This window comes from Lagenorhynchus albirostris, chromosome 2 (genome assembly GCF_949774975.1).
Source record: "Lagenorhynchus albirostris chromosome 2, mLagAlb1.1, whole genome shotgun sequence".
In the NCBI taxonomy this organism is placed as follows: Eukaryota; Metazoa; Chordata; class Mammalia; order Artiodactyla; family Delphinidae; genus Lagenorhynchus; species Lagenorhynchus albirostris.
Window position 1 is genome coordinate 75,716,808 of NC_083096.1, and position 10,569 is coordinate 75,727,376.

Below are 10,569 nucleotides of genomic sequence, written 5' to 3' on the forward strand. Positions count from 1 at the left end.
ACCAAAGTATAATACTACCTACTCAGACAGTCCCACCCACTGTCAGCCACCAGCGAGGAAGGAAGAAATAGCTGCTTAACAGAACAAAATAAGCTTAGTATTTCTTACAAGGATAACAATGGTCTAACTCTAGAGATAATACTCAGAAGGACAAAAGGTGGAGTGAAGGCAATGTACAGGGATTAGTATCCACAAAATCTTGAAATCCCCAAAGTACCACAAAAACACTAAACTTGTCTATGAGTTGGAGAACAAGATATTGCTGCTGCTGCTTCTTGTCCTTTGAAATATACAATATTTTGTAGACCCTGCCCTTCAATGTGAAAGCAGGACACTAAAAAAAAATTGAAATTGACACTCAAGTTTTTTGGGACCATATATCTTAACTGTGAAACTAAACAGATCTATACCTTCTCCTTCCTACAATCAAACCACCTCACAAAAATAAGAAAACTAAAACAATCCAAACATGATTAATAAGTCCTTAAAAGTTTAAAATTTTTAGAGGAAAGGGAAGGAAGTTTTGAAAGGAGGAAACACAAGAACAAGGAAGGGGGAAAGCTTTAAAAGAAAGGAGGGGGGGAAATCAATGGGCCTCTCTTTTATTTGGTGACAAGCAAGTGCAAGAAAGTTCATCTGTAATTTGTTCAGTTGTCTGTATTTTGCACATCTGTGTTCTGGCCAGAAGGGACTTTGAGGTTTTTCTGCAGCACGTGAGCATCAGCGGGCTCTATCCTCTTACAGTAGTTCTTCTTTGTCTCAATAATCTCAAAGCCAAACTTTCTGTAGAAGTCAATTGCAGACTCATTGCTGATCTGGACATGTAGATAGATGTTGTCCAAAGTGCCATCTTTTTCACAGATGTTTAAGACATGATTTAACATTTTAGTTCCTATTCCTAGCCTTCAGTATGGTGCCAGACATCCTAGTGTCACGATGTAAAGTCCCTTCTGATTCTGTTAATGATCCACCCTACAGCATACTGCACCTACTGCAATACCATTGAAATAGGCAAGTTTTGCTAGCTCGCCAACCTCCAGCGCATTCTTATAGAACTTGTCATTGGAGCTGACTGGAAAGATGACCTGGTTTAATCTCTTCAACTGTTTAATATCATGTGGTGTCACGTCTCTCAGCTCGATCCGGCTCCCTTTCATCTTCCCCGCCTGCTGAGGCCGTTGTTACCACCGATAGCAACGCCGTTGTCGTCGCCGCCCTGAGCTCTCCGCGCCCTCAGCTCGGGCAGCTCCACCCCGCAAACCGGCTTCCTCGCTTAGGGCAGGGAGCTGAGCGGGTGACGGAGGCCGCGAGAGCCTAGCGCGGCCCTGCGTCTCCAGAGGGGGCGGGGGTGCTTCCCGCCGCCGCGCTGCTGCCGCCGCTTCTCCACACGTGCACACGGGGCACTCGCCTCCAGCCCGCCGCCGCAGCAGTCGCCAGCCAGACCCGCCGCCACGCTGTGCTGGATGAGTCTTTCATCCGTTCTCTCTCCTCAACTCCTACACTCCCTGCCCCTACCCCCAGCCCAGGACTTTGGACCTCAACTTGCGCTTAAGAAAATAGAAGCCTTCAGCTGAGAGCTTCCTTGTCTCCCCTCCACCAAAGCAACCAGCCTGCCTGCCTTTGCGCCTGTCTTCCTCATCCTCCCTCCGGTCAAAGCTGAGCAGGTGCCCCTCCTCCTCCTAAAGAACTGTCCCTCCACGCGGGTCCTTCCATTCACACACGCTTATTAATACACGCTGTGGACCAGCCACTGCTCTGATGGTAGGGATAGAATCGTGAAGAAGATGGAGAAATTCATGCACTCTTGGAGCTCATATTCTAGTGGGAAAAGTCAGATAATAAACATGCAAAAAATAATATTATTTCAGACAAGAGCTAAGAAGAAAATGAACTCAATACATAGAAAAGAGAATGATGATGATGATGGTGATGGTGATGATGAGGGTACATGTGTGTATGTGCTTGGGAGGCCATGAATGACCTTTCTGAAGAATTAGCATGTGAACTGAGACTTAAAACAGTGCGGCTGCCAGGCCTGCTTTTTAAGTCCTCCAGTCCTCAGTTTCTCCTTCCTTTTCTATCTTCAATCTTCCCTTCTCCACTGGATCATTTCTTAGTGTCCTTTATCCTAAGAAAAAAGAAACATCAAAAGTTTCCTTGGCTCCTTGTTTCCCTCCACCTATCACCTCATTTCTCTGTTCATGTTCACAGCCAAACATCTTGAAAAACAGTCCAGTAAGACCATCCCTGACTCCGAACCACCCTTTGTTCCTCAGTCCCCTCCCCTATTCTATTCTGGCTTCTGTGCCATCACCCAGACTACTCTTGTCAAGGCACCAGCGACCTCTGTGTCCCCTGACCTATTAGTGTTGTTTGACCCAACTGATTCTCCTTGCTTTCTTGGGCTCCTCTCTCCTCCAGTCTCTCCAGACCTCGCCTTCCTTCCCTGGATGCTCCTGATCAGCTGGCTGACCAGCTCCTCTCCTCCACTGCCAACCTTGAGACCCTGCAGTGTCCCCTGCTCTGTGGGGCTGCTTCTCTTCTCCTTGGGTGATCGCAGCTATTCCCACAACTTTATTCCCACATTACCTTCTACGTGATGATGACTCTCAAATGTGTATTTCTGGCCGAAACATCTCTGAGCTCCAGACTTAAATATCCAATTATCTATTAGTTTTTATCTCTCTGTAAGGCTCCACCATCCACCAAGCCTGAAACATGGGAGTGTTTCTCTATTTTTTTTCTCTCCTTTACTCCATACATAGAATCCACCTGTTAAAATTTCCTACCAGGCACTTCTCAGATGCATCCTCTTCTGTCTCCACTGCTGCCATCTATCATCTTTACCCGTAATAACCGTAACAGGGCCTTTCATGCTTGCTCTGTCATCCATCCTTTATCAACTTTGCAGATTGTGTCATCTTTTTTTTTTTTAAACATCTTTATTGGAATATAATTGTTTACATTGTTGTGTTAGTTGCTGCTGTATAACAAAATGAATCAGCTATACTTATACATATATCTCCATATATTCTCCCTCTTGTGTCTCCTTACCGCCCTTCCTATCCCAACCCTCTAGGTGGTCACAAAGCATGGAGCTGATCTCCCTGTGTTATGCGGCTGCTTCCCACTAGCTATCTATTTTACGTTTGGTAGTATATGTAAGTCCATGCTACTCTCTCACTTCGTCCCAGCTTACCCTTCCCACTCCCTGTGTCCTCAAGTCCATTCTCTATGTCTGCATCTTTATTCCTGTCCTGCTCCTAGGTTGTTCAGAACCATTTTTTAAAAAAATTAGATTCCATATATATATGTTAGCATATGGTATTTGTTTTTCTCCTTCTGACTTCACTCTGTATGACAGACTTTAGGTCCATCCACCTCACTACAAATAACTCAATTTCATTTCCCTTTATGGCTGAGTAATATTCCATTGTATATATGTGCCACATCTTCTTTATCCATTCATCCGTCGATGGACACTTAGGATGGTTCCATCTCCTGGCTATTGTAAATAGAGCTTCCATGAACATTGTGGTATATGACTCTTTTTGAATTATGGTTTTCTCAAGGTATATGCCCAGTAGTGCGATTGCTGGGCTGTATGGTAGTTCTATTTTTAGTTTTTTAAGGAACCTCCATACTGTTTTCCATAGTAGCTGTATCAATTTACATTTCCACCAACAATGCAAGAGGGTTCCCTTTTCTCCACACCCTCTCCAGCATTTATTGTCTGTAGATTTTTTGATGATGGCCATTCTGACTGGTGTGAGGTGATACCTCATTATAGTTTTGATTTGCATTTCTCTAATGATTAGTGACGTTGAGCATCCTTTCATGTGTTTGCTGGAAATCTGCATATCTTCTTTGGAGAAATGTCTATTTAGGTCTTCTGCCCATTTTTGGATTGGGTTGTTTGTTTTTTTGTTATTGAGCTGCATGAGCTGCTTGTAAATTTTGGAGATTAATCCTTTGTCGGTTGCTTCATTTGCAAATATTTTCTCCCATTCTGAGGGTTGTCTTTTGGTCTTGTTTATGGTTTCCTTTGCTGTGCAAAAGCTTTGAAGTTTCATTAGGTCCCATTTGTTTAATTGTGTTTTTATTTCCATTTCTCGAGGAGGTGGGTCAAAAAGGATCTTGCTGTGATTTATGTCATAGAGTGTTCTGCCTATGTTTTCCACTAAGAGTTTTATAGTGTCTGGCCTTACATTTAGGTCTTAATTCATTTTGAACTTATACATTTAGGTCTTAATTCATTTTGAACTTATTTTTTTGTACAGTGTTAGGGAGTGTTCTAATTTCATACTTTTACATGTACTTGTCCAGTTTTCCCAGCACCACTTATTGAAGAGGCTATCTTTTCTCCACTGTATATTCTTGCCTCCTTTATCAAAGGTAAGGTGACCATATGTGCGTGGGTTTATCTCTGGGGTTTCTATCCTGTTCCATTGATCTATATCTCTGTTTTTGTGCCAGTACCATACTGTCTTGATTACTGTAGCTTTGTAGTATAGTCTGAAGTCAGGGAGCCTGATTCCTCCAGCTCCATTTTTCTTTCTCAAGATTGCTTTAGCTATTCGGGGTCTTTTGTGTTACACACAAATTGTGCAATTTTTTGTGTTAGTTCTGTAAAAAATGCCATTTGTTGTTTGATAGGGATTGCATTGAATCTATAGATTGCTTTGGGTAGTAGAGTCATTTTCACAATGTTGATTCTTCCAATCCAAGAACATGGTATATCTCTCCATCTGTTTGTATCATCATTAATTTCTTTCATCAGTGTTTTATAGTTTTCTGCATACAGGTCTTTTGTCTCCTTAGGTAGGTTTATTCCTAGATATTTTATTCTTTTTGTTGCAATGGTAAATGGGAGTGTTTCCTTAATTTCTCTTTCAGATTTTTCAGCATTAGTGTATAGGAATGCCAGAGATTTCTGTGCATTAATTTTGTATCCTGCTACTTTACCAAATTCATTGATTAGCTCTAGTAGTTTTCTGGTAGCATCTTTAGGATTCTCTATGTATACTATCATGTCATCTGCAAACAGTGACAGTTTTACTTCTTCTTTTCTGATTTGGATTCCTTTTATTTCTTTTTCTTCTCTGATTGCTATGGCTAAAACTTCCAAAACTCTGTTGAATAAGAGTGGTGAGAGTGGGCAACCTTGTCTTGTTCTTGATCTTAGTGGAAATGGTTTCAGTTTTGCACCATTGAGAATGATGCTGTCTGTGGGTTTGTCATATATGGCGTTTATTATGTTGAGGAAAGTTCCCTCTATGCCTACTTTCTGCAGGGTTTTTATCATAAATTGGTGTTGAATTTTGTGAAAAGCTTTTTCTGCATCTATTGAGATGATCATATGGTTTTTCTCCTTCAATTTGTTACTATGGTTTCTCACATTGATTGATTTGCGTGTATTGAAGAATCCTTGCATTCCTGGGATAAACCCCACTTGATCATGGTGTATGATCCTTTTAATGGGCTCTTGGATTCTTTTTGCTAGTATTTGGTTGAGGATTTTTGCATGTTTGTTCATCAGTGATATTGGCCTGTAGTTGTCTTTTTTTTGTGACATCTTTGTCTGATTTTGGAATCAGGGTGATGGTGGCCTCATAGAATGAGTTTGGGAGTGTTCCTGCCTCTGCTATATTTTGGAAGAGTTTGAGAAGGATAGGTGTTAGCTCTTCTCTAAAAGTTTCATACAATTCTCCTGTGAATCCACCTGGTTCTGGGCTTTCGTTTGTTGGAAGATATTTAATCACAGTTTCAATTTCAGTGCTTGTGATTGGTCTGTTTATATTTTCTATTTCTTCCTGTTTCAGTCTCAGAAGTTTGTGCTTTTCTAAGAATTTGTCCATTTCTTCCAGGTTTTCCATTTTATTGGCATATATTACATTCAGTGATCTTTCATGATCTTTTGTAGTTCTTCAGTGTCGGTTGTTCCTTCTCTTTATTTGTTTGTAATTCTGTTGATTTCAGTCTTCTCTCTTTTTTTATGATGAGTCTGGCTAATGGTTTATCAATTTTGTTTATCTTCTCAAAGAACCAGCTTTTAGTTTTATTGATATTTGCTATTACTTTCTTTGTTTCTATTTCATTTATTTCTGTTCTGATCTTTGTGATTTCTTTCCTACTGCTAATTTTGGGTTTTGTTTGTTCTGCTTTCTCTAGTTCCTTTAGATGCAACGTTAGATTGTTTATTTGAGCTGTTTCTTGTTCCTTGAGGTAGGATTGTATAGCTATAAACTTCCCTCTTAGAACTACTTTCGCTACATCTCATAGGTTTTGGGTGATCGTGTTTTCATTGTCATTTGTTTCTAGGCATTTTTTGATTTCCTCTTTGATTTCTTCAGTGATCTCTTGGTTATTTAGTAGTGTATTGTTTAGCCTCCATGTGTTTGTATATTTTACGTTTTTTTTCTTGTAACTGATATCTAGTCTTACAGCATTGTTGTTGGAAAAGATACTTGATACAATTTCAATTTTCTTAAATTTACCAAGGCTTGATTTGTGACCCAAGTTATGGTCTATCCTGAAGAATGTTCCATGAACACTTAAGAAAAAAGTGTATTCTGTTGTTTTTGGATGGAATGGCCTATAAATAGCAATTAAGTCCATCATGTTTAATGTACCATTTAAAACTTGTGTTTCGTTATTTATTTTCATTTTGGTTGATCTCTCCATTGGTGAAAGTGGGGTGCTAAATTGCCCTACTCTGATTGTGTTACTGTCTATTTCCCCTTAATGGCTGTTAGCATTTACCTTATGTATTGAAGTGCTCCTATGTTGGGTGCATCAATAATTACAATTGTTATATCTTCTTCTTGGATTGATCCCTTGATCATTATGTAGTGTTCTTCTTTGTCTCTTGTAATAGTCTTTATTTTAAAGTCTATTTTGTCTAATATGAGAATTGCTACTCCAGCTTTCTTTTGATTTCCATTTGCAAGGAATAACTTTTTCCTTCCCCTCACTTTCAGTCTGTATGTGTCCCTAGGTCTGAAGTGTGTCTCTTGTAGACAGCATATATATGGGATTTGTTTTTGTATCCATTCAGCCAGTCTATGTCTTTTGGTTGGAGTGTTTAATCAATTTACATTTAAGATAATTATTGATATATATATTCCTATTCCCATTTTCTTAATTGTTTTGGGTTTGTTATTGTAGGTCTTTTCTGTCTCTTGTGTTTCCTGCCTAGAGATGTTCCTTTAGCATTTGTTGTAGAGCTGGTTTGGTGGTGATGAATTCTCTTAGCTTTTGCTTGTCTGTAAAGCCCTTATTGTCTCTGTCGAATCTGAATGAGATCTTTGCTGAGTAGAGAAATCTTGGTTGTAGGTTTTTCCCTTTCATCACTTTAAATATGTCCTGCCAGTCCCTTCTGGCTTGCAGAGTTCCTGTTGAAAGATCAGCTGTTAATCTATGGGGATTCCCTTGCTTGTTATTTTTTCCTTGCTGCTTTTAATATTTTTTTTGTTTGTTTAATTTTTGATAGTTTGGTAAATATGTGTCTTGGTGTGTTTCTTCTTGGAATTTTCATGTATTTGACTCTCTATGCTTCCTGGATTTGATTGACTATTTCCTTTCCCATATTAGGGAAGTTTTCAAGCATAATCCTTTGAAATATTTTCTCAGTTCTTTCTTTTTCTCTTCCTCTTCTGAGACCCCTATAATTTGAATGTTGTTGCGTTTAATGTGGTCTCAGAAATCTCTGAGACTGTCCCCAATTCTTTTCATTTTTTTTTCTTTATTTTGCTCTGTGGTAGTTATTTCCACTATTTTATCTTCCAGGTCACTTTTCTGGTCTTCTGTCTCAGTTATTCTGTTAATGATTCCTTCCTGAGAATTTTTAATTTCATTTATTGTGCTGTTCATCATTGTTTGCTTGCTCTTTAGTTCTTCTAGGTCCTTGTTAAAAGTTTCTTGTATTTTCTCCCTTCTATTTCCAAGATTTTGGATTATCTTTACTATCATTACTCTGAATTCCTTTTCAGGTAGACTGCCTATTTCCTCTTCATTTTTTTGGTCTGGTGGGTTTTTACCTTGCTCCTTCATCTGCTATGTATTTTTCTGTCTTCTCATTTTGCTTAACTTACTGTGTTTGGGGTTGCCTTTTTGCAGGCTGCAGTTTGTAGTTCCCATTGTTTTTTGTGTCTCCCCCAGTGGGTAATGTCTGTTCAGTGGGTTGTGTAGGCTTCCTGGTGGAGGGGACTGGTGCCTGTGTTCTGGTGGATGAGACTGGATCTTGTCTTTCGGTGGGTTGGACTGCATCTGGTGGTGTGTTTTGGGGTGTCTGTGGTCTTATTATGATTTTAGGCAGCCTCTCTGCTAATGGGTGGGGTTGTGTTCCTGTCTTGCTAGTTGTTTGACATGGTGTGTCCATCACTGGAGCTTGCTGGGTGTTGATTGGAGCTGGGTTTTAACGTTGAGATGGAGATCTCTGGGAGAGCTCCGACCAATTGATATTATGTGGGGCCAGGAGGTCTCTGGTGGTCCAATGTCCTGAACTCGGCTCTCCCACCTCAGAGGCTCAGGCCTGACACCTGGCTGTGGAGCACCAAGACCCTGTCAGTCACACGGCTCAGAAGAAAAGGCAGAAAAGAAAGAAAGAAATATAAAGTTATTAAAATAAAAATTTAAAAATATATTATTAAAATTAAAAAGTAAGAAAAAAAAAGAAGATAGCAACCAAACCAATAAACAAATCCACCATGATAACAAGGGCTAAAAACTAAAGTAAGATAAGCATATAAATAAGATACTAGTCAATCACATACAGCAAACCCCAAGTCTACAGTTGCTCCCAAAGTCCACCGCCTCAATTTTGGGATGATTCGTTGTCTCTTCAGGTATTCCACAGATGCAGGGTACAACAAGTTGGTTGTGGAGATTTAATCCACTGCTCCTGAGGCTACATGGAGAAATTTCCCTTTCTTTTCTTTGTTTGCACAGCTCTTGGGGTTCAGTTTTGGATTTGGTCCCACCTCTGCATGTAGGTCACTCTCTTACGTCTGTTCTTCACCCAGACAGGAGAGGGTTAAAGGAGCTGCTGATTAGGGGGCTGTGGCTCACTCAGGCTGGGGAGAGGGAGGGGTACTGAATGCAGGTGAGCCTGCAGTGGCAGAAGCCAGTGAGACGTTGCAACAGCCTGTGGGCACACCGTGTGTTCTCCCAGGGAAGTTGTCCCTGGATCACGGGACCCTGGGAGTAACAGGCTGCACAGGTTCCCAGGAGGGGATGTGTGGATAGTGACCTGTGCTTGCACACAGGATTCTTGGTGGCTGCAGCAGCAGCCTTAGTGTTCCATGCCCGTCTCTGGTGTCCGCACTGATAGTTGCGGCTCACACCCATCTCTGAAGCTCGTTTAGGCAATGCTCTGAATCCCCTCTCCTCATGAACCCCAAAACAATGGTCTCTTGCCTCTTAGGCAGTTCCAGACTTTTTCCTGGACTCCCTGCCGGCTAGCTTTTGCACACTAGCCCCCTGCAGGCTGTGTTCACATAGCCACCCCCAGCCCTCTCCCTGGAATCTGACCTCCTACGACCAAGCCTCAGCTCCCAGCCCCACCCGCACTGGCGGGTGAGCAGACAAGCATCTCAGGCTGGTGAGTGCTGGTCGACACCAGTCCTCTGTGTGGGAATCTCTCCGCTTTGCCCTCTGTACCCCTGTTGCTGCACTCTCCTCTGTGGCTCTGAAGCTTCCCCCCTGGCCATCCCTGGTCTCCGCCAGTGAAGGAGCTTCCTAGTGTGTGGAAATTTTTCCTCCTTCGCAGCTCCCTCCCAGAGGTGTAGGTCCTGTCCCTACTCTTTTATCTGTGTTTTTCTTTTTTCTTTTGCCCTATCCAGGTATGTGGGGAGTTTATTGCTTTTCGGGAATTGTGAGGTCTTCTGCAGCATTCAGTAGGTGTTCAATAGGAGTTTTTCCACATGTAGATGTATTTTTGATGTGTTTGTGGGGAAGAAGGTGATCTCCAGGACTTACTCCTCCACCATCTTGAAGGTCCTGGCCAGATGGAGTCATCTTTTAAGGCCTTGAATCAAATCAAATGTTTCTTCTCTGCTTAAAACCCTTTGGGGTCTTCCCATTGCACTTTGAATAAAACCTTAACATCATTTATACAGCTTGAGGTCTGGTGGGATATGTGGTCATTCATATTAACAAGGATACACACATGCGTGTACATATTCACCCTGGCCACAAGGTCCCTGAGCCAAGATAACCTATTGGTAGGGGTCTGGGACTCATCAGTGTCTTGCAGACCCAATACCCAGTATAATGCCTGACATGTAATTTGTGTTCAAAAATAATCGTTGAATAATAGATTAATGAAAGAAGTTTATTTGATATCATATTGAGTTTTACTGAATGGGAAGATATTATGCATGTTACCATTAACTTTGGAAGGTATTATGGAGAACATCTATTTTAAGTATAATGCAGACTCTGGAGCCAGACAACCTGGATTTAAAACTCAACTTTCTTAGTTATTATCTGTGAGATGCTAACTTACTTCACTTCTTTGAACCTCAGTTTCTTGTCTATAAAATAATGATAATAAGATGGCCTACTGCT

At 41.1% G+C, this 10,569-nt stretch overlaps 1 pseudogene; it reads right to left on the bottom strand.

Annotated features, from left to right (window-relative positions):
- Window positions 1–613: 613 nt before the first annotated feature.
- LOC132515950 (N-alpha-acetyltransferase 50-like) lies at window positions 614–1,499 on the bottom strand (annotated as a pseudogene).
- Window positions 1,500–10,569: the final 9,070 nt, after the last annotated feature.